Below are 25,050 nucleotides of genomic sequence, written 5' to 3'. Positions count from 1 at the left end.
AGTCAAGGATGAGGTTTGCTTCTGGTGCTGGAATTGGAGAGAGGGGAGAGACTGCAGGAAGGTGTGCTACGAGGTTTTCTGTCCTGTTTTGTTCTGTCTTTAGTTCGTGTTAAGTCACGGTCAAATACTTAAAGCTTTGAAGCAGGTTTAATGTATAATGCACCTTATATTTGTATGAGCCCAGGGCTTCACAAGAATAATAAAAGTTCAAGTTCAAGTTCAGACAGCCCAGTGGTTCATTGCTTTCTTTTGATTATTCTCATATCTCAAAGGGCTACTCATCCTTTGAAGAGCTCTGACACTGATAAGATTCACAGATAACTGACCCCAGGAGGGTGTCTGGAGGATTAAATGAATTGTGATCATACCTGTAAACAAAGAAGATGCTCCTGGGAGGCGGGTCCTTTCTTCCGTGCATCCCTGGGTTGGAGTCAACCCTTCCCTCCTGTGTGCCCTGACAGTGTGCTTCCTGAGTTTCTGGTCCAACCCATGTCCTTCTGCTTCCTTCTTAGGTCAGCCCTCCAGCTGGACTGTACACATCCTTGAGCACTGGGGTCATGTCTTATTCATTTTTATAACCTTCACAACCAAATATTACTAAAACATCAGGAAGGAAAAAGCCCCCATAATTAGAGGCTCTTCTATCTTGAGCAGCCCTCCTAATAACTTTCAGGGCTGTGATAATGCATTTGCTGCTTCTCTGGTTTTTGAAGCCTTGCTGCATTTTCAATCTTCCTTCCTACTTCTCAAAGCGATAGGAAGTATAGGCTTCTTTCCAAATTTAAGTTTAAATGAACTTGGCTTTGACAATGCTGTGAACTCTTGGTGATGGGGTCCATGAGAGGTGATCTGTGGTGTGTCATCAGGACACCAGACAGGAGAGAGGAAAAGGCCGTTGTCTATCTGCACCAGGAGGCATCACGCTTTTTTATTTTTTTACACACTTCTGAATTTACTAAAAATGTATGCCTGCTATATTCAGTAATTAGTCAAAGTTCATTTTTAAAAGAAAATAGGAGAACAATTTGTTAAGGGTATGCAATAAACCAAGGCAACTTGGATTAACTAATGAGGATTATGGGTTTGCACTATTTTTTTTTCAGCTTTACTTTCTTTTTTTTTTCCTTTTTTAAAAAAACTTTCTTATTGGAGTATAGTTGCTTTACAATATTGTGTTAGTTTATACGGTACAGCAAAGTGAATCAGCTATACGTATACATATATCCCCTCGTTTTTGGATTTCCTTCCCATTTAGGTCACCACAGAGCACTGAGTAGAGTTCCCTGTGCTATACAGTAGGTTCTCATTAGTAATCTGTTTTATACATAGTATCAATAGTGTATATGTGTCAATCCCAATCTCCCAATTCATCCCACCCCCCTTCCTCTTTGGTATCCATACATCTGTTCTCTACATCTGTGTCTCTATTTCTGCTTTGTAAAAAAGATTGTCTATACCAATTTTTTCAGATTCCACATATATGTGTTAATATATGATATTTGTTTTTCTCTTTCTGACTTACTTCACTCTGTATGACAGTCTCTAGGTCCATCCCTGTCTCTACAAATCACCCAATTTTGTTCCTCTTTATGACTGAGTAATATTCCATTGTATATACGTACCACATCTTCTTTATCCATTCCTCTGATGATGGACATTTAGGTTGCTTCCATGTCCTGGCTATTGTAAATAATGCTGCAATGAACATTGGGGTGCATATGTCCTTTTGATCACAGACAAGTTCATCTTTTCAACTATGGCTGGCGCTATAATCAGATGCTTTCTCTAGAATAGAGCTTCTCACAATGCGGTCCCTGGACGAGCAGCATTAATATCAATTCGACACTTGTTAGAAATGCAAATTCTCCATCCCTGCCCCCAATCTCCTGAAGCAGAAACTTGTGGGATGGGGGCCGAGCAGAGCAATACACAATAGCTGAGCTACTGAATACTTATCAACACCAACAGGGGTGGGGGATGGCACCTGACACAGCTTACTTCATTCTGCTATCAAAACAACTTTATCCTAAAAACAATTTTTGTGTGTCTTTGCCCTAAGCAAGTGGAATAAAACATCCTCACATAAGTCATAAACAAGTGGATTGAAGTCATATCAAACCAATACATGACATATGAGCTCATAATGATACTAAAGAAATTGCTCACCTTTGGAATATTCTGAGAATTATCCCCATTATTTTGAAAATGTGTAAACAAAAGAAAATAATCGTGCATCTATATTGCCTTTTCTATATAATGTGTAGCACTGGGTAACTAAGTAATTAATGAGGAAAGTGATATTTTAAGGAGTATTTCAGCTAATGAAGGAAAGAAGAATACTAAGATTTGAGTCACCATTTTGCAGACACTCATGAATTAATTTGGATTCAGGTTAGATTCACCCCCTCTGGATCTAACTGCCCATTTACACAAAATACAAGGTTCATGTTAAAAGACACTATGGAAGATTCCACAGTGCCTGAAACTGCGAAGTCCAGACTATGGGAAATTCTACGGGTCAAATATCCTGGTATCTTCAATACAAATTTGCAAGAAGAAAGAAAGATTTGAAAGGAGAATCTTTGAACCTGGGGAGACATCTCAACCAAGTTAAAAAAATTGTATAAGACAATCAGAAAAATATGAACACTACAAAACTTGTAATATATTAAGGATTTATTGTACATTTTAAAAAGTGAGAGTAATATTATGATTAAGCTTTTAAAAATCCTATCTCTGGAGGTAGATACTGAAATATTTATAAATGATTCATGGCTAGAATTTGCTTCAAACTGTTCAGGGGCCAGGGAGAAATGAATAGGGGTATAGACGAAACAAGACTGGGCAGGCACTGATAATCTTTGAAGCTAGGTGATAGATACAGTAAGTTCACTATAGTCTTCTGTCGATTAACACTTTTTGATATGTTTGAAATTTTCCATAATAAAAGCTTAAGAAAAACTTGGAAGCAACCAAGATGTCCTTAGTAGGTGAAGTAAGCCAATAGATACATAAGCAGTGGTCCATCCAGACAATGAAATATTATTCAGCACTAAAAAAAAAAGGAGTTATCAAGCCATAAAAAGATATGGAGGAACTTTAAATGCGTATTACTAAGTGTAAGAGGCCGATCTGAAAAGGCTATATATGTTTAATTCCAATTACTTGACACTCTGGAAAAGGCAAAGCTATGGAGACAGAGCACAGAGGATTTTTAGGGCAGTGAAAATACTCTGATACTTAATGGTGAATACATGTCCTTATGCATTTCTCCAAACCTGTATAATATACAACACCAGGAGTGAACCCTAATGTAAGCTGCAGACTTTGGGAGATAATGGTGTGTCATGGTAGGTTCATCAATTGTAATAAATGTACCACTCTGGTGGGGGATTTTGATAGAAGGGGGGTAGGAGCAGGGGGTAGGAGCAAAATCTCTAGAACTTCTTCTCAATTGTGCTGTGAACCTACACTCTTTGAAAAGTAAGGTCTTAAAATACACAGACACACACAGAGCAACATCATTAGTCATTAGGGAAATAGAAAATAAAACCACAATGAGATACTACCACATACCTGTTAGATGGGCAAACAATAATAATAAAAGACAACACTAGATGGAGGAGCAACTAGAACTCTCACTGACACTGCAGGAATGCAACAATGATACACAGGCACTTTGGAAATGAACTTGGCAGTTTCTTTTAAGTTAAACATAAACTAACCATATGATGAGCAATTCCATGCCTGGGCATTCACCCAAGAGAAATAAAAACATGGTCACACAAAAACCTGTATGCAAATGTCTAATAGTAATTTGATTCCAAACTTCCCCAAACTGGAAACAACCCAAATGTCCTTCAACTGATGCATGAATAAACCACGTATAGTCCTTCCATACAATAGAATTCTATTCACCAAGGAAAAGGAATGCAGTACAGAGCCATGCAACAGCATGGATAAATCTCACAAGCATTATGCTAAGCAGAAGAAGCCCAACTCAAAAGGCTACACACGTGTGACTCCATTTTTTGACATTCTAGAAAAGGCAAAACAATGGGCCCAGTGGGTGGTGGGGGGGTTGACCACTAAGGGGCAGGAGGGAATTTTAGGAGGTGATGAAACGGTTCTATGTCTTAACTGTGGTGCTGGTTACAAAATGGTGTGATTTGTGGAAACTCCTAGAATTGTCCCATCTTCAAAGAGTGAATTTGCTCTATGTAAATTCCACGAGATTTATCTTCCTTTAAGTTCCAAATGCAGATCTCTGTGAGAGATAACACTGGACTAAAAGCCAATGACATTAAGATGAGGTCAATTGGCCAACAACTGCCAGGGGTTGGTGTTCTGACCCTTCCTGATTTTGGAGAACAAATGTTAAGGACGGTGGAGCGCCCGGGGCTTGAGAAGGGAAGAAAGGCTGGGGGAGGGTGGGGGACAGGCCGGGGACCAGCTGGTGGAGCTTCCTCGGGAGACCCAGGCCAGCCCCATTGCAGTCCCTCGGGGCACTTGAATAAGCCATTCATTTGCTAATGACTCTTTGGGAGCAGCTTACCCTGAGCCCTGGTGCCCAACCCCCAGCCCCCGGCCCCACATACCTCCGGTGCTCATTAAATTATTTTCCTTGATTTGCCAGAAATATATTACGAGAGCAAAATGATACATCATAGGTATACTGGCTCAGTCCTGCTTCAGTGAAAAGCCGGATACAGCCTCGTCCTAAAGTTCTTTCCCCTGGTGTTTCGCACACGCGGTGCCACGTGGCGGGAGAACGCGGGACCGGGGATCCGAATTCCGGGGCTTCTGTTCGGGACGCATCACTGATGGGCATCGTCCCTTCCTGAAGCCTCAGTTTCACTACCTGTCAAATGGAAATCGTCGTTCTCAGCAATAATGCACTGTCTGTATTTGTAAGCGATTTGTAATTTGGAAAATGTTATTTATGCGGGGAAGCACCGGCAGGGACCTGAATCCCCTCAGCCGTGACCTGGGCTCCCTGGACGGCTCAGACCTTTGTTCTACCGTTTTTACATCTGTGATATGATACGCGCCTCCTCGGGAGGATCCCGGTTCCCGCTAATGCAGCCCCTAACAATGGCTTCGATGAAACAGATAAGCGAAGAGGCCAGAGGGTCTTCGGAAAGAAAGGGAGCTTGTAGCTTTTCAAGTTCAATGAGGCTTAGGAGGTTGGAAGGCTCTCCACATAAAGGCCTGTTTAAAAGAGCGCCCCGGATTCAAAGCCCGGGCTTTCCCAGACCCCTGACCATTTGCAGCCGTGTGTGTACCGTGCCTCGCGTTCCCTTCTCCATCATTATTTCACCCCAAGCCTGGACCCCAATCTGTAAGGACCCAAATGGATTACCTGCAAGGTCTGACTGGCGTCAGCCCTGGGAACCCCGGGCGGCAGGTGCAGTCCGGTGCCCCCATCCCAGCTCGGGGACTTGATGTATGCAAATGCTGGGGCCATCAGGCCGGGGACAATGGAGCGTCCTTAATCCCCCCAGGCAAGGGAGGAGGAGAGCCCTCGTCTGCACCCCTCCCCCCTGCCGAAGCCTCCACAGGACGGAGATCTTCCTGCACCTTCAAAGTGTGCAGCCCAGAGGGAGCTCCCAGCTCCAGCTGGGACCCCTGGGAGGCCCAGCCCAGTGCTCTGGGGGCTGCGAGGGGACCCTCAGGGGTTCCTGCTTCTTGTGAAAACAAGCAAGCCCTGGAAGGGGCAAGGGGCTTGTCGGGGGTCTGATTAGGCTGTGCAGGCCGTTGGCCTCCAGGATGCATTTATTTATGATTTATTCCACCCAGGCAAAACCCCAGCTCTTACCCTGCTTGGGCCAGTGACTCTCCCCTTGGTGACTGAGACAGCCCTGCCCCCTCCGAGGATCCAAAGCAGAAGGAAGGTGTCTTCTGTCTGCAAGGCTTAGGTGAAGTCACCACCGCCGAGGGGACCAGGGTTTCTGTCCCCACCTTAGGTCTCAGAACCCTCTTTCGTGTTCACTCTTTAAACTATGCAAGTCACCGCTCTGCTAGGGCACCTAGAGGATAAAGACGGAAAATGCATGGTCCCCGACCCCCCGTAAAAATGAAGTTGCCCCTCCCAGCTCCTCTCTCAACCCACAGAGCAACTCAACCTTCAAAGTGCATATGTTTTTACGCAAGAAAAAGTGCGATGTTTTTAGCAACAATATCATTACTTGGGAAATAAAGCTCAAATGGGCTTGTTAAGTATCTATTTTGCCTTTTGTTTTTTCTCTATTTATTTGCTTGATAAAGTTATCCAACGGGAATTCCTAAGACTTTAATGAAAGATATAACAATTACCAAATCCACCCCTCCCCATCTAAATTTAAAGTATTTTTTCATGCAGGCAGTTGCCAGAGTGGCAAATGAACATGAGATGACTGTGAACAAATGCAATTCAGCAAGTCATAGGAAGGGGAATCTGTTTTCTTAAAATAACAAAGCCCACAAAAGTAGACTGAAGTGGGAATAAGAGATAGAGGATGTAACATCCATAAGAACAAGAGATAACAAACACCAAGACTGATGTACCACTTCTTTCATAGATTTCTGAGGGTTTTATTTGTGATCAACATGATAATCAACTTCTGGCCAGTTAGGTACCTTGATAACATGAATTATATTATTGCTCTATCCACTGTGATGGTAGGTAACAAATTCAGGCAAAAGTATTCCCATATTTTTCATATTAACTAAATGACTTACAGGGAATTTAGAATTTTGTAGCATTTGAAAGATATGGGTATCATGATTGACAGAATTCTAGAGTAGGACCTCAAGAGAATCCTGAGGGGAGGAAAAACAACTTTATTTACTGCTGGCAGAAAGTGCAGTCTAAAAATGAGACTGACCCTGCTTTTTGGTAGTTAGCAGAGGCTTTATATGTTACAGGTACTTAAGGTGTCCATGAGACAGAGGAAGAAAAACAGAAATAGGAAGTGCAAGACAAGTCAAAGATGAGTTAGTGGTTCCCAGTTCTCAGAAAAAGATGGCTTAATATTTCAGTTCTATCACAAGTTTTCCAAGTAATGATATTGTTGCTAAAAACAGACAAGAAACCCTGTAAAGAAGTTTAGTAAATACATGTGAGAAAACTTCTATTTCCCTATAAGGAAATGAGACATTTTGCTGTAAAATCAAAATTATAATACTTTGTAATGAACTATTCCAGGTGTAATTCCTCATGACAACAAAATTATAATTATAGACAAACAGCTGCGTGCATTCTGACTTGGTTAATTGTTTTCATTTAAGAAAAGTTTTAAGGAATAAAAGGGAAAACAACACTGATTTATTTTTCCTTTAGCATCTTGCTGTGGCTTTTTTTTTTTTTTTTTTTGTAACTCTTTGGTAGTATTTTATTTGTTTTCATGATCTACTTCTACCTATATTCTTTCAATTCTAAAATACTCAAAATATATATTCCAAAGAATATTTTTGCTAAAAAAATTAACTGAGCTAGAAAAATTAATTGAGCTAGAAAAATTAATTGAGCTACAAGCTGGACTATATCAATTAGTAAGGGAAAAAAACCACGACTCATCCATCACCTTGTTTAAAGCCCAAATTGTTATACTTGTCAAATTCAGGAGGAAATAGGAGGTTTTATTATGTCAAATTATTTTTGAGGCAAAATAAACGATTTAATTTGATTCTCCAAAAAAAAAAGAAAAAGTGCGATGCAGCCTGCATACAGATTAGGAAAGTTTACAAGAGAGTCTTACATTGTTCAGGTTCTGCCAGTATTTCCTGTTCTTTCTTCCTCTTTCCAGACGCTTTACGAGGCCCTTTCTTTCACTAAACTCCAGTGATCACTGTTCTGGCCTCAGGTAAGTACCAATACCCCGCTTTGATTCTGTTCCCAGAATTTCCCTGGATTTTGTGCCACTTTCTAGAACACAGCTCACTTTAACACGGGAGGAGGTGCATTAGGTAAACCCCGAGGTTCCCTCCAGGTCTGAGATTCCGTGACTCAGGGACAGTGCAAAGCTCTCCGATAATGCTGCAGCGTGCACGTCTGGTATCAGATGCCACTTAGGTTTACCCCCAGGACAGGAACAGAGCTTAGGCTGATGCCTTTTGAACGAGAAGACTAAACATTTTCCCCTATGCCTTCTTATCTCCGGGAAGACTTGTTTCTTAGACACTATGGGTCTGACTGCAGTTAGAAGAGGCTCGTGGCTGGCTCTTGGCTCTGGCACTGGGTCTGGGACACCGTGACCCTCTTTGGACACCTTGGCTGTGCCCGAGTTCGAGCCCATCCAGCAGCAGCATGTGTGCGGCGCGTGGACTTGCACGGACGTTCACTTCCCTCCACCAAAAGCTGCAGAGATGCCAAAGGCGCCGGCCCGCTTGCACTCCTGATACGGGAGAGTCCGGTTCATTACTCTCTAATGTTTTCAGATTCAAATGATCATGTCAATTAGCGATAGGAAATCACCATTAGGTCATTTTTCCTACCCTCTCAGGGGCTGAAGTGGGATCAATGCACGTTCTCCAGCCCTTTGTTCCCCTTGTGCTAAATAATGTAAGGAATGGTGCTTCTATTCTTGAGAGAGTATTACATATTCTAATAGATTTTCACAGTTAAGAAGGCCTTTCATCTTTGGCCCAAAGTTTCCTTTCTTGAAATTCATTTCATGACTTCATTCTTTGGGTCTCCTTTTACTGCACCCTCTCCCTTCTGGGGTTTAGATCCTAAAGATGCATTTCTTAGCATCAGTTCTGTGAGTGAGATACATGAGCCCAGCCTGCCCGGGATGGAAACAAGTCCAAGTGGACCAAATCTTTCCTTCCCAGTACAAATGGAAAGGATTATAGAAACAGACGAGTGGGTGATACTGACCTAGAGCCTGGGGTGTCGTGGGTCAGAGATTCCATTGGAATTTTTCTCTAGATTTTTTATGATTCAAACAATATAAATTGTTCTGTTGCATTCAGAAGGGCCAGGCACACCAATTAGAAACATCCCTTTTGCTTGCTGTGTTTCCCAGCCGCATCCTTCTGTACCAACACCACCTGTTTCCATCTGGGGATAAAGATGGCAGTGGGGGAATCACAGGCTCTCGGGGGCTGGGAGGGGAAGAGTATTCTCACTGGGGTCCCGTAGGATGTGGCTTTTTCAGTCCCTCTTCAGAGACCCCCCAAAAGTCTCATTTTCCAAAGATGCCCATGGAGTATTGGCTTGTTCACAGGCTGTAGATACTTTGTTCAACTCTGTGCTTCTGATTGGTTCTACAGAAAGTTGGGAAATCATTTGCAAATTTGGCCAGAACTCTTTCTGGACTTTTCTTTCAGTACTTTTCTCAACTCCTGGCAAGCTGGCTTGGAGACCCCCAAACCCTGCCCACCGCCCCCATACCTCTGCACTTCCCTTTTAGACTTCTTTCCTTCCTTGGCTCTTGACTTCCAAGTTGTCGGAAGGGATTCTGATAAATTAATTCAAAGTCAAGTTCCCCTTGAGGGACAAGGCTATGGCTAGTTTGCATCCTCAGTAGCTTGCACAAGACTTGTCTGTGCAAAGTAGGTGCTTATTCGATGTATGGTAATTCAAAGAGGCGCTACTGTTTTCACTAAAAGATTTCAAAGGTGTAGCTCATTCTTTAACCTTCTTTTCTTCCTCCCTCCTTCCTCCTATTCTTCCCTCTTTCCTTCCCTCCCTCCCTTCTTCCTTCCCAATCTCCATTCTTCTCTTTACAAATATTGTTGAGCATGTAAACATAGCAAGCGCATTTTGATCTTCAAGGGATACAGAAGAAACCAAGACAAACAAGGTACTTTTGTGAAACTTGTGTCTGTTGGGGAAATACAGTAACCAGGTCTAGGCGGGAGTATGTGAGGTGAGTTCAGAGCGTGGCCGGTGCTGTAAGAGCATCACCTGCGTGATGTCCTGCAGCTACAGGGTATCCGTGGGGGTAGGAGGTGTGGGGAGAGGAGCCTCCTTGGGACTGGTGACATGGAAATCTCTCCAAAGTGACATTTGAGCTGAGTGTCGACCAACAAGAAGCACTCACCTATGTGAAGCTCTGGGGACAGAGAGTGCCAGGCAGACTGTAAAGTGGGATCATAAACGTCCTTGCAGGGGAGATGATTGGGAAGTAAGTAGGAGGCAATGCGGCTGGAGCACGCCGAGCTGGCAGTCAGATCTCGTTGGGACCTACTGCATCAACGTAAAGCCTTGTAGACCGTAGAAACAAGGATGCACTTTAATTGGAAAGACTATCCTGTACCGTTGTCATTTTGCATCTGTCCTGTCCCTACTTTGGCTGTTCTATTAAGCACTTATGACTGTGTTACAACTTGCTCAAGACTTAGTGCCCTAAAATAACAATCGCCACGTATGATCCCAAAGTCTCTGTGGCTCAGGAATTCAGAGGCCCTGGCTGGGCAGTCCAGCCCAGGGTCTCCAGCTCTGCTCGTCGGAAGGTTCGACGGGGGTGGGAAGATGTCCTCCCCAGGCGGCTAACTTACGTGTCCGGTGCTGCTCGTGGTCAGAGGCCTCAATCCTGGCCGTGTGAAGCCCTCTCTGGGGCTGCTGGAGTGTCCTCAGGACATGGGGGCTGGTGTCCTCCAGAGCGAGTGATCTGAGGAAACGAGGTGACTGGACCTCAGAAGTCACACGCCATTACTTCTACAGCATCCTCTAGGTTACACAGGTCAGCTTTGGGTCTACAAAGGGCATGGATACGGGAGGTGAGGGTCATTAAAGACCAGCCACAGGTCTGCTTGCTTATCTGTGCTTAACGATATTTACGCTGGGTAATTTCCAGGATCTTTTCTAAGTCTAGTATTTTGGGGTGATAACTTCCACGAATACTCATGTTCTCAAAGGATTCTGGTTTTAATTATGTCATTCCTCTGCTGCAAGCGAAGAGCGTGAGAAGACGGGTAAGAGGGCTGGGACGAAGCTCATGGTCCTCTCAGATCAGACCACAACATACGCTCCTAGGCTTACACCAGAGCTGACGCAGTCCCGACTGCGGGGAGAAGAAAATAGAGCTGTTGAGCTTTATGACTCACCTCGTAGGATGGACTTGGCAAGCCTGAGCTCGCCGAATATTCCAGCAAACCAGGGTTGTCTTCTCTGTTGCTGCTGGGGCTTCTTCAAGCCACACACGTACCAGTGTTATTGGCGGGACAACGTTATGAGAGGGCAGCCTGACAATGTGGCATTGTTCTGTGGGATCTGTGACCGGGTTTTAACAAATGACTCTTTATCCCACGTGTTTTTCCCTGGGTTGTTCGCTGCGCCTCAGCGCGGGCTCGAGGGCGATGTTTGGGAACACCTGTTTTCCTGTTGTGTCTCCAGTATTTCTCGGTGCGTCTTTCCACTGTTCACTGGCACTGTCCTGGCAGCGTCCTGCGGATGGAATGTTGTTTCAGGGCAGTCCGGGGGAGTTGGCAGTGGCAGTTCTGGTGGCAGCTGTGATTAGTGACAGAGGATGTTCCAGAGTTGAATTTGCCCCAGCAAACTCCTGTTGCAACTCGGCATGGGATGGAACAATGTCAAAATTTGGAGAAAGGAGAAGAAGGTATTGTATGTCCGCCAGGGTTAAAGGGGAAAATATCTTTCAAAAGTTAAAAAAAAAATTCTTAAGGAAATACATCATTGAATCACTATGATTTGTCAGGAGACTGGGGTTCAAATCCTGATGTCTTACTCTCTATGTCTTAGACAGGGACTCACAATCTTTGTGCTTCTGTTTTGTCATCTATTAAATGGATATGAATATCTTTGTTTGCCTACTGTGAGAATCAGATGAGAAGGTTATAATTATTAGAAAGTACTTTCAAATGTGTTCACAGTTGCAGGGGAAGAGGCCATAGTAGGAACATGGCTTTGCAAGCAGTCAGGTCTGGATTCAAATTTAGTTTCTGCAAGATACATGTGCCCCAATGTTCATAGTAGCCCTATTCACAATAGCCAAGACATGGAAACAACCTAAATGTCCATCGACAGATGAATAGATAAAGAAGATGGGGTATATATACAATAGAATACTACTCAGCCATAAAAAAGAATGAAATAATGCCATTTGCAGCAACATGGATGGACCTAGAGATTATCATACTAAGTGAAGTAAGTCAGAAAGAGAATATCCCATGATATCACTTACATGCAGAATCTAAAATATGACACAAATGAACTTATTGACAAAACAGAAACAAGCTCACAGACATAGAAAACAAACTTATGGTTACCAAAGGGGAAAGGGGGTTGAGAGAGGGGTAAATTAGGAGTTTGGGATTAGCAGATACACACTACTATATATAAAGTGGATAAACAACAAGGTCTTCCTGTATAGCACAGGGAACTGTATACAATATCCTGTAATAAATCATAATGGAAAAGAAAATGAAAAAGAATATATGTATATATAACTGAATTACTTTGCTGTATACCGGAAACTAACAGAACACTATAAATTAACTTTACTTCAGTAAAAAGAATAAAAATTAAAAAAAAATTAGTTTCTACAGTTGAGTTGTGACTTAGTCCCTTGCTTCTCAAACTTTCATGTGCTCACAGATCCCTTGGGGGCCAGGTTAAGATGCAGATTCTGATTCAGCAGGGCTGGGGGGTCCTGGGGTCTGCATTTCCTGGTGATAACTAAGCTACCGGTCCTCACTTGGAGGGCAAGGAGTTAGCTCCCCTAAGCTAGGGATTCTTAGCCCTGGTTGCCCGTTGGAACCATCTGGGAGCTGTAGAAAGATCCAATGCCTAGATTGCATCTCAGATCAATTAAATCAAAATATCTGAGGATGGAACACAGCATCAGCATGTTTGTCCTAAGACTTGGTTTATTAATCTGCAAAATAGGAAAAGAATCGTCTTCCCCTCATAGACTTATATTGGGATTCAAATTTTATAAGTATCTTCACACAGTGTCTGTGTTCTAAAAAACTATCAACAATGTATAGATAGTATAGTGAGTTTGAATTGACAGAGTCCTTGTACATATCAATTCTCAGAAAACCCTGGGAGATAATTCTATTTTCCAGACTCTGAATTGGGAGATTGGGATTGACATATATACACTATTGATACTATGTATAAAATAGGTAACTAATGAGACCCTACTGTATAGCAGAGGGAAATCTACTCAAAGCTCTGTGGTGACCTAAATGGGAAGGAAATCCAAAAAAGAGGGGATATATGTACATGTATAGCTGATTCACTTTGCTGTACAGTAGAAGCTAACACAACATTGTAAAGCAACTATACTCCTATAAAAATTAATTAAAAAAAAAAAGTGTCTGCAGCAGGAGATGGTATAGCTGAGACTTGAACCCAGTCTCCTCACTCGTTTCAGGGAACAACTATGTGTCTACACGTGGCGCAACTATGTAAAGTATTGCCTAAAAACCTCTTCCTTGGGATGTAAAGCTGCCTACGTAGAGTATTATCACCACAGAGGTAGCCGTCCATTCCTGGATTTCAATCACTTCACCTCATTCTTTTTTTTAATTAATTTATTTATTTTTAAATTGAAGAATAGTTGATTTACGATGTGGTGTTAGTTTCAGGTGTACAGCACAGTGATTCAGTTATACATATACATGTATCTATTCTTTTTCAGATTCTTTTCCCTTATAGGTTATTACAAAATATTGAGTAGTTCCTTATGCTATACAGCTATACAGTAGGTCCTTGTTGGTTATCTATTTTATATATAGTAGTGTTTATATGTTAATCCCAAACTCCTAATTTATCCGCCTCCCCCCCCATCTTTCCCCTTTGGTAACCATAAGTTTGTTTTCTATGTCTGTGAGTCTGTTTCTGTTTTGTAAATAAGTTCATTTTTGTATCATTTTTTAGATTCCAACATATAAGTGATACCATATGATATCTGTCTTTGTCTGACTTACTTCACTCAGTATGATAATCTCTAGGTCCATCCATGTTGCTGCAAATAGCATTATTTCATTCTTTTTCATGGCTGAGTAATATTCCATTGTATATATGTACCGCATTTTCTTTATCCATTCATCTGTCGGTTGATACTTAGGCTGCTTCCATGTCCTGGCTGTTGTAAACAGTGCTACTATGAACACTGGCGTCCGCTGTCGTGAGGAATGAGCCACAGGTGGAATTTACTTCCTTTGCTCTCTGAAGAGAAGAGGATGGTCTGAACGCACACCTGTGTAAGCTGTGTCTATCCAGCCTGCTCCAGGAATGGACCTCACTTTAGTTCAGAAGGAAAGGATGTCAATATAGGGCTTGATGTTGGATGAAGCAAAGAGAAATGGCCTTTTTGGGGGGGCAAGCCACCCCTTTTGTTCCTGAGCTTTAAAGTGGGTAAGTTGCCATTTGGGACCAACGGAGCATCCCTGGGTCCCTCTGACTTGCTCCTTCCCTTTGTCCCTCTTCCCCTGGAGGATGAAGAAGAATTCGAGAAAAGAGAAACCGGTGAGAAATCACTTTTTAAAAAATCCATCTTTACTGGAGTTCTGAAAAAAAATTGGGGGGACTCCTAAAAGGGTATGTGGTCTCTTTTTGTTCCAGGGCTGAGGTTAGCCGTGGAAGTAGGGCCTGGAAGATGCGATGTTGTAAAAATTATGCAAGCAGCCTACTGGGATGAGATCATTTCAACTTGGGTGTTTAAAAGCGCCTGAACATGGCATGCAAGGAACTCATCAGATCCCAGCAAAGGCTGGCATAGCACACTCTGAGATGCTCTCAAGGGATTTAAGGATTGCACCCTGGAACGTTCCCCTTTCCTGTTTCCATCCTGATGATCGAGAGAGATGGCTTTGAGGGGGAAGAAAATCTTCCGTTTGGCAACTGCACCAAATAATGGATAGAAAATAGCATTTTAGATGTAATTGGTGTGTTTTCAGAATTGGTAGAGACCGAGAGAGCTCTTATTTATTTTGAGAAAAAAGGAACTAAATAGAAAATAGCTGTGTTATTGAACAAGCCACTGAAACACACCACACAGGGGAATTATCTTCCAGTTGCTGACTTCCTTTCTTGTCATAGGCTTAGATATGAATCCAGAGCTGATGAGTTTTCCCTCTTATGGGATATTTCCTCTTTGTAAGGGTACAGAGATATTAAGACACCTTGGCTAGTACCTTTTGTCCTGGCGAGGTCCCCAGAACACCCAGATAATCAATTACAGGATATTTTGGCTAGACCAGGTGTAGGTAGGTGTCCCATCCTTGAGGGTGGATAGAGCTATCCCTACCCTGGTAACAAGACCTTTTGGGAGGGGAGAGAGGAAACTCTGGGCTCCTTTGATGTGAGGCCCAAAGTTATTACAACACGTCTGGAGGGCTGAGGTTGCCTACTTGGGGCCAGTTGTCAGAAAATGAGCATCTGGTCTCTGGGGGGAAATTATAGTCAAGAGTCAAGGCACTCTTGTCTGGTGACCCCTGGCTTAATAGTAAGGAGCCAGATCATCCCAAGACGATGGCTCTGGGCTCAGGGTGAAATATCTTTCTGCTCTAGGCTTCCAGGAATAATGAGTACACTTCCAGGAATAATGAGTATACTTTTGGGGAAGCATATGCAATTTTTTGCACTTACTTGCACTTACTTGTGCATGTATTGTAAAGGAGCTGCAGTGTAGGAAACCCAGATCAGCATCGTGAGGCTCACCCATAGTGAGTGTAGCCCTTCTTCAAAGCCTGAGAACGACAGCTATGTACCAGCTGAAGGCAGGACCCTCCACGGACCTACCAGACAAGGGGTTTCTTACCGATGACACGATTGTGAGCAACACAGAATCCCCTGTGACAGATAAATTTCCTCATGGTTTTTGGACTTACCACAGGAGGGAGAGAAAAAAAGCCCTTCTTTCAATTTGTGGAATAAGCCCTGGGAGTCATAATCTGGACACACAAGAAATACGATCTGAAGATGCACCCTTGGGCAGTGAAGTGGGATGTATCAATTATCCTTGACTGTGGAGCAGCCAGATTTCCCAAAGGCAAGTCTGATCAAGAGAGAGAGTGACACGCGCTCCCAGGAACCCTCCACCATCTCTTCCTTTGCAAAGTTTTCTAACAGCAGCGGCTTTCAAATGTTTCCTGACACATTATGAATGATGAAAGATAGATTGTGCGCCAGGCACACAGGTGTTTGGGAAAATCCCTGCTTCTCTGGAGCTGACACTCCAGTGGAGGGAAACAGATAATAAGGGGTAAAAAATAATAAGTAAGTGAATTATACAGTATGTTGGAGGTGACAGGGGCTGTGGGAAATAGTAGAGCATAGTCGGGGGGAAAGGAACAGTCCCAGGGGGCAGGGGGGTTGGCAGTCTGCGATTTTAGGAAAAAGACCAGTTCTCACTGAGAAGGTGCTATTTGAGCAAAGATGTGAGGGAGGAGTGGGGAAGGGGGATTTATGCAGAGCAAGTGGCCACTGTGAAGGTCCTCGAGCGGGGGTGTCAGGCATATTTGATGGACAGCAAGGCAGCCAGTGTGACCAGAGCCAAGTGAAGGAGGAGATTGGCAGGAGATGGGCCAAGGGGGTAAAGGGCATGGGGTGGGTGAGGGTCATCAGACCATGGAGGGTCTTGTAGGTCATCGCAAGCCTGTGGGCTTTCTCTGCCTGAAATAAACGGTGCCTGGTCCACAAGAGGTAGAATACCTAGGCTCAGGAACTAAAGGGTTCTGTCTAGCTGTCTGGTTAATAATTTGTCCCTAGACTTTTTTTTTTTTTTTTTGGATTTCCCAGTTGCACAATCATACTGTGAAAAATGAGGTTGTTTTTTTTTTTCTTTTTTACGATCTTTATCTTTTATTTCTTCTCGTTGCCTTTTTGCAAGTTAACTGTGTGAAGTTATATACAAGTGGTAATTTTGAGTATCCCTGTTCTCAAGCTCAAAGAGAAAAGCCTATATTATTTTGTTACTGAGTACAATTCTTACTGTAGTTTTATTGTACATACTCTTATTTTATTAAAGATGTCTCTTTTCCTAGTTTGCTAAGATTTTGTTTTAATCTGGAATAGATGATGAATTTTATCATATGCTCGTTCTGTCTCTATTGAGATGATCATAAGATCAACTCTCCTTTATTAATTTTCTCTCCAGGCTCTTACAGAATATAAAACTTCCAAATGTACCTTAAAATCTTCCTGGAATATACCTTAGGAAATGATGACTCCTCTAGAGTGAGATCTTCCCAAATTATCTGGCATTTCTATCATTTCCCTCCCCATTCTAGACCTGGACCCTTTGAATGCTGTATTCTCTTGGGAGGACAACTCACTCTTACATAATGATGTCTTCTTCCAAATCTCAGTGTCTGAATTATTAGCTTTATGCTCGAAGTCTTTCAGGACTTTGAGGATTCAAAATGCTTCTCTTTCCCAAAAAGCCCATGCTTACAAACAAAATTTTAGTTTAAAAATTATTATACCATTTTACAGTTTTATGAGCCAATTTTAGAAGTAAAAAGTGAAGGCTTTGACTTTTCGTTTTCAGAGTTTGGTCCTCTGTTGGGACAGCAAACCTCAACCTCAAAATGCAATATTTCTAACGTTAAGTGCCCAGAAAACAAAAATGAATTACTGAGGGCAAAACATAGTTAATTTTTTCAAAATACTGTACTGCTATTTCTTCACTGACTTGAATGGTGATAAAACTAGGAGGGAGATCCAGGTAGGAATGTACCGAAATTGTCCAGGTGACAAATGAAGGTGGCTTGGTCTGGAGAGAGAGCAGTGGAGAGAAATGGTTGTGTTCAAGGGATATTTGGGAAGTCGAATCAATTAAACTTGAGCACTGAGGCTGAGGAAGGAGTCGTGGATGGTGCTTGAGATTCTGAATGGATGGTGGTCCCGCCTTCTCAGACAGAGTTGATTTTACTCAGAATATCGTGAGTTCAGTTTTGGACCCAGTTAGGTTGAGGTGCCTGGAGAGACATCCGTGGGCTTATCGCTGATGAGCAACTGGGTGTGTACGCCTAGAGCCCCAGGGAAGAAGCCTGGGCTGCAGGTAAAATCTGGCAGTGAACTTATAGGTGTTCACTGAAGCCATGGAAGTATATAGGTTGGAGGATCCAGGGAAAGAGCACAGAGTGAAAAGAATGAAACATTCACGGCTGAACCCCATGGAATTTCAGCTTTAAATTAATAATACATTTAAGCAAAAAAAATCAGGTTACCAAACTGTATATACCATGTTGTATATTTTTGGATAAAAAAATCGTATGTTTATGCACAGGGTTGATTTGCAGTGGTTATATACCCGATAGTGTAACAGTCAACAAACCTTGTGTGGAGTCTCGTTGTAACAGTATTTTGAGTATTGCTTGTTTATACCTTTTTGTAAAAAAGACTGGAAAGACAAACAGTAGTTCTCTCTAGTTGATAGGATTAAGGATAACTTCTCTTTTTTCTTTTTCTATTTCTTTACATTTTCTAGACTTTTGTCTAAGAACATGTCTTTAGTGCTTTGTTTCTAGGATTTGACTTTAGTAAGTGTAGTAAGGATGATGTGTCCCTGTTTAAAAAAATAAGGATTTTGCGAGATTGGCGCGGGGGGGGGGGGTGGGGGGAGAGAGAGATGGATTGGGAGTTTGGGATTAGCAGATGCAAACTATTAAAAGTAGGATGGATAAACAGCAAGACCCTACTGTGTAGCACAGGGAACTATACTCAGTATCCTGTGATAAACCAGAATGGAAAAGAATATGAAAAAGAATATGTATATAGTATAACTGAGTCACTTTGCTGTACAGCAGAAATTAACACAACATTGTAAATCAACTAGAGTTCAATAAAATTTAAAAAATAAGGATTTGGGGTTAGATTCATGATTCTAAAACATAGTTGATCATCAAAATCAGCTGAGGAACTTTTGTACGATGACTATTCAGGCCCTGCACTAGAGGTACAGAGTCTGGGTCTCTGTATAGGTGACTCAGTCACCAGTGTTATCCCAAGTCACTAATGGGTGATGAGACTGGGTAATTTCTGGGCTAAATATTTTCTAATGTCCACTCTACACATTTCATGAGTGTTGGTATGAGAATGGGATGTAAAAAACATTTGGCCAGGGGCTTCCCTGGTGGCGCAGTGGTTGAGAATCTGCCTGCCAATGCAGGGGGCACGGGTTCGAGCCCTGGTCTGGGAAGATCCCACATGCCGTGGAGCAACTGGGCCCGTGAGCCACAATTACTGAGCCTGCACGTCTGGAGCCTGTGCTCCGCAACAAGAAAGGCCGCGATAGTGAGAGGCCCACACACCGCGATGAAGAGTGGCCCCCGCTTGCCACAACTAGAGAAAGCCCTCGCACAGAAACGAAGACCCAACACAGCCATAAATAAAATAAATAAATAAAAAATAAAATTAAAAAAAGAAAATGCTCCCTATTTCAAAAAAAAAAAAAATTTTGCCAAAGAAGGGTTTAATTTGTAAATATTAATTGCCCTAAATGATAAAAATAGCTAAGAAACTTAAATGTTTGGACGGAAAGTCAAATTAGGAGATGACTATTCCCATTACAAAGAGATTCAGTGTGAGATTTCTTTAAATAGTGTCACTCTCAAGTTTACAGAAATATGTGGATGGATTAGTCCCTATTTTTCAGGAATATATTGGAAACTTGAGCTCTAGAGCCAGACCCACTGGAATCACACAGTAGTTCCAAGTCAGCTGGAATCCCTAACACGGAAGAGACACATCACCTGGCATCTGGGATGATCTGAAATGAAGAGCCAGACCATTCACAAGAGGTGCAGAAAAAGGTTTTATGTTCTCCAAACTGAATTTTAAACACCATGAAAAAACATTAGATTTTAGCTTTAAAAAAAAAAACCCAGTGAGACAAAAATCTGTTATTTTGTGTCAAATACAGTAAACTGAAACAATTTAATAGGATGGCTCCAGCAACAAAGGCATTAACAAGTCAGGAGGGAAAACATAAACATTTTGGCTTGATGGGTACAGCGCTGAAGGGGGAGACTTCGGCGGGGTCTGGCTGACACCGAAGCATCGCCAGGACAGCTTACCTAGACCCTACCCGGATCAATTACGTCAGAACTTCCAGGCCTGGGGCCTTGGCATTGGGCTTTTTAAAAAGTTCCTCCAGGTTATTCTAATGGGCAGTCAGGATGGAGAAGCTCTGAATCCAAGTGCACTTTTAATTGGCTGTACTGCCCTATTTTACTTCCTGATTCCATCCATTTCTGGAGTTCCTGCTCTATCCCTCGGTAGCAGAGGGAGGCCCAAGTCTAAGGGGTTAGAGTTGGGACCAGAGACAGCTTCATGGACCCGTGACGTGTGCTGTCACACCAGGGTCCATGCTCAGAGGAACCCACACTTGGCTTAAGGCTCCACCACTGTGGTCTTGAACTTTCTGACAGTTTGGTCTATGAACTTCTGATTGGTAAGTGAAGTCTGATGGCACAATGGGACATGCCCAGGAGCAGAAGAGGTACAGGTTGCCCCACTGGCACATGGCATTCACGATGCCCCGTGAGCACAGAACTCTGGTAGAACCGGGATGCCTGGGATTCAGCGAGAGTCCACGTGTGCACAGGGGAAGCACAACTGAACGATCAAGGGCACTGGGCCGCCGAAAGGCCATGCTTTCCGTGTGAGCCAGAGCTTGCTTCAAAAGCAGAAAGGTGGCAATGGCCTTGTAAATATCATGATGGACTACGGAACCTTGCTGTATCGTTTCTTATTTATGTTACTTCTCTGGAGCAACCAACCATTTATGCTGACACTGATGACTTAGGAGGAAAGAAAAAGCTCTTTTCCTTTTGTCCTTCCTCACTCTTCAGTAAGCCAAAGGTGAGAGAGATGGTAGAATGGGCAGGTATCAAAAAGTGAAGCAGAAAGAGTTGAGTTACTACTGGGCAGTGTTTCTGCTATTCTGGTAAGATTGCTACGAAATGCAGTGTGTGCAAATCTGGTGATTCTGCACGTGAGTTAAATGCCCTTATGTTTGCAGTTAAAACTGGCAATGCACAGTATAAAGATGAATGATCAAATGTACACTAACAATTTAAAATTTTAGTTCCTTTAATTAGCACAATATTAAATAGCCAGTCACACTATGACAAGTCAAGAGAGAGACTTCAGGAGAAAGGAAAAATACTTTTTTCTTGCTTTTTTGAACAAAGGGCCCCCAATTTTCATTTTGTACAGGCACCTGAAAATTGCGTAGCTGGCCCTGATGGGAAGTCATCTATGGACAGAAGTGCCCCCCTACCTACTCGCCCACCCACCCCCAACACAAGCTCCGAGGAGCCTGGCCTGCAGGACCACAGGTACACAGCCCCCCAAGAGCTGAGAACTGCTCTGGGGGAGATCTGACCCCACAGAAGACGCTGAGACTTCAGCTCTGTGGCTGGAATCCTGACTGACTGTTTCCAGACGGTCCAGGCTGCCGTCAGAGGAAGATAATGAGCAGCTCCTTCTGAGGATGAGCTCAGCACAGGCAGGAAGGACGATCATTAGCAGCTCTCCTGTGGATACACGAAGGCCAGCAAAAGCGTCTGCAGACAAGTAATTTGACTGGGTGTGTTTTGACAATAAACTCAAACCAGACAGAAGTTGGGTGGGGAGGGGAGAGAGAATGCAGAGGGGGAAGCCATGAACTTTACAGGAGAAAGTAACTATCTTCCTTCATACTCGTTGCCCCAGAGCTGAGCCGCCGAGAGCAAGCTTCCGGGGGAGACGACGCGGTCTGATGGGAAGCACCCTGGGCTGAGTGTCAGGCACTGGGCATACCGGCCCATCTCTGCTGCAGACCAGCTGGGCCACCCAGGGCAGTGGTGTCAGCCTTGCTCAGCCTCTGTTCACATCCTTCGGAGATTTCTGTAACCCAGAACTTATCCGTATGCTTAGGAGGGAGGGATGGGGAGGGACCCCTGAGCCTCAGCCATCACCTTCCTGCCTTACGTCAGACTAGAGGGTTGCCGGGGAAACAGCCCTCGATTTGGGAGTAAATGGGTGAATGTGCCCATGGACCAGTCACACTGAGGACAGGGCTCTCCCCCGGGCACCGGCAGGAGGGGGCCAGGTCTGCATTGTGGATCTGTCAGACATCTGCTGTAATTCATGGAAACCGTAAGCTCATTTCATTTTGAGCTCTAGCTGTCTGGACTCTTTATCTACTTTTAGAAATCCACAGATTAGCAAGTGCAGTCAAACATGTTGTTCAGGTATAATAAGGTCAGTTGCCAGGGAACCGAAGAGTGTAGACTAATATCCATCATGGTTCCTGACACGTGGTACTCGCGTCGCCGGCTCTGCACTTCACTCCCAAGAGCGCTGCTTACAGGGGTGTCTGTGTCTTTGGTCTTTGCTGAGGACTTTCCTTACTGTGGAGCCCAGAGCATCATTTGGCTTGTGTCATTTATTTATTTCCGAGGCAGTTATTTTCAAAGTAGAGATTTGAACCTTGTATACGAAAATCCATTCGTCAAACACTGTTAAGTAAGAATCTGCTGTATGCAAGGAAGATTTTTGTTCTGAGACTATGGGCCGTTGAGAAGATGTCTAAGATGGTCTTTGTCATAAAGCAGTATTTCTCAGTCTTTTTGTCCTTATTGATCTCTTAAGGAGAAAAATGTTAATTTAAATTCTCCCGCACCAAAAGGAATTAAGTCATCAGGAACACGATTTCATCGGGAGGGTGGAGGTTTGAAGAACCACAGACCATTCAGCTAGCTAAGATTTTTTTTTTTAATTATTACTCTTTATTTTATTTATTTATTTTATTTTTGGCTGCGTTGGGTCTTCGTTGCTGCGCATGGGCCTTCTGTAGTTGCGGCGAGTGGGGGCCACTCTTCGGTGTGGTGCATGGGCTTCTCATTGCGGTGGCTTCTCTTGTTGCAGAGCACGGGCTCTAGGCACGTGGGCTCAGTAGTTGTGGCACATGGGCTCAGTAGTTGTGGCACACGGGCTTAGTTGCTCGGCGGCATGTAGGATCTTCCCAGACCAGGGCTCGAACCCATGTCCCCTGCCTTGGCAAGCGGATTCTTAACCACTGCGCCACCAGGGAAGTCCCTAAGATTTCTTTTTTCATAGTTCCCAAGAACCTGTTTTCCTGGTTAGTTGGAGGCAATATGGTCCCCACTGAGAAAGCATCCCATAAAGGACCCATTGGTAGGATCCACTTGGAAGAGAGATGTGAGGAGGCAGGCGAGCTAATACAAGCCCAAAGTTTGGAATCAGACATCCTGGGCTGACTTGACACAAGTACTTCTGGTCCCCAATTTCCTTACTTGTAAAAATGGTCCAATGATGGTACCTTCCTCATAGTGTTATGTGAAGATTGTTAGATAATACTTACACAGGACCTCGTAAAATGTCTGGCATGAAGTAAGCACTAAATCAATGGTAGTTTGGGACCAAAACCTGTATTTGTTATCTGTTGCTGCATAATAAATTGCCCAAACTTAGAACAGCAGACATTTATGATCTCAGGTGGCTTCTGAGGGTAAGGAATCCAGGATGAGCTTAGCTGTGTGGTTGCAGATAAATGGAACTGCCTTGGAGACGGTCGTTTTTAGCACTGCTAGGCTATATTTTAAGTGGCATAAGGACGGCACATCAAAACTCAGCATAATTTCCATAAAGATATTGTTGAGGATTTTATTCATTCTAGTACATGTGTTCTGTCCTGTTTTTGAGGACCTGTTGGAGAAAAGTATAAGAAATAGCTGTGCTTTCTGGGAGCATTTGATTTAGGAGTGCCACTTAAGGATGCTCTAAATTATGCAATAATCTTATTTCATTCTTCATTTTGGAACTAGCAAATGTAGAAAGCAAATGTACAAGGACTGTATAATATTTATGTGTATTAGCTTCACGCCTGACTCTACTGGATGTCCCTGTCCTTTTGCTTTCCCTTTTCTGTCTCTCCTTCTTCTACTCTTCGGTTTTATTTTATATATTCTTGTAAGCTTCCTTAAAGCCTGTCTAGAACAAGACATTAATACATAAATAAGTAAACAGAGCACGACATATAATAACTATATGTATATGTACCTAAATACAGATAATCTAAGAAGGATACATTTAAAAATATGTTAGTCACATTTAAAATTGAAGTGAAAAATAATGCCATTTGCAATAGCCTAAAGATGTGAAACTGTTAAAAGAAAACAAATTATATGCAAGACTTCTACGTTAAAAAATACAAAACATTGCTGAGGGAAAATAAAGAAGACATGGATTAGAAGACTGAATATTATGAAGATAGTAATGACCCCCAAACTGATATATAAAGACTCCGCACAATTCCAATCCAAATTACATCAGGCAATTTTGGTAGCAACTGACATGCTGATTTTAATTTTCTATTAAAATGTAGAGTACTTAGCATAGCCCAGAGAATTTTATGAAATAAGAAAACTGGAGGACATAGACTACTAGATTTCAATATTCACTCTAAACCTACAGTAACCAAGGCGGCATGGTAGTGGAGCAAGGGTAGAACTATAGATCAGTGAACCAGAGAAGGGTCCAGAAATAGACCCCACCCCAAGGCCAAGTGATTTTAAGTCAAGTCACCAAGGTAATTCATTGGGGAAAACAGGCTTTTCAATAAATAGTGCTGAAACAATTAGCTACCCATCTGTGAATATACAAATATGTAGATTGATGGATGGTTAGATGGATAGATAGATAGAGATAGAGATAGATGGATGGATAGATAGGTAGGTAGGTAGGTAGATGGATGGATGGATAGATAGATAGATAGATAGATAGATAGATAGATAGATAGATAGATAGATAGATAGAGAGATGGATGGATAGGTAGGTAGGTAGGTAGATAGATAGATAGATAGATAGATAGATAGATAGATAGATAGATAGATAGATAGATAGATAGATAAATCAACCCTTATTTCAACCACACTTAAAAATGAACTCAAGTTGGATCATAGAACTCAATGAAAGAGCTAAAACTAAAACTTTAGGGAAAAAATGGGAGAAAATCTTTGTGACACAAAAAGCACAAATCACAGAAGAAAATATACTCACGTGTATGTTGGCCTTCACAGTTTAAAGCTTTTGTTCTTCAAGAGACATGGTTAAGAAAATCAAAAGACAAACACAGG

The 25,050-nt window shown here is 42.7% G+C and overlaps 1 long non-coding RNA gene across 2 annotated transcripts in view; it reads left to right on the top strand.

The window, feature by feature from the left end:
* Nucleotides 1-25,050, top strand: part of LOC309618901 — a 170,087-nt gene that overhangs the window by 102,730 nt on the left and 42,307 nt on the right. Inside the window, exon 1 of one of the 2 annotated variants that reach the window (XR_014238674.1) lies at nucleotides 7,688-7,844. The exons of the other annotated variant lie outside the window; for it this stretch is intronic. This is a non-coding gene — a long non-coding RNA (uncharacterized lncRNA). Of the gene's footprint in view, nucleotides 1-7,687; nucleotides 7,845-25,050 lie in introns of those variants that run through there. 2 annotated transcript variants of the gene reach the window in all.

This window comes from Balaenoptera borealis, assembly GCF_965194805.1.
Source record: "Balaenoptera borealis genome assembly, chromosome: 20".
Classification (NCBI taxonomy): domain Eukaryota; kingdom Metazoa; phylum Chordata; class Mammalia; order Artiodactyla; family Balaenopteridae; genus Balaenoptera; species Balaenoptera borealis.
This window is presented reverse-complemented; position numbering and strand designations above follow the sequence as displayed.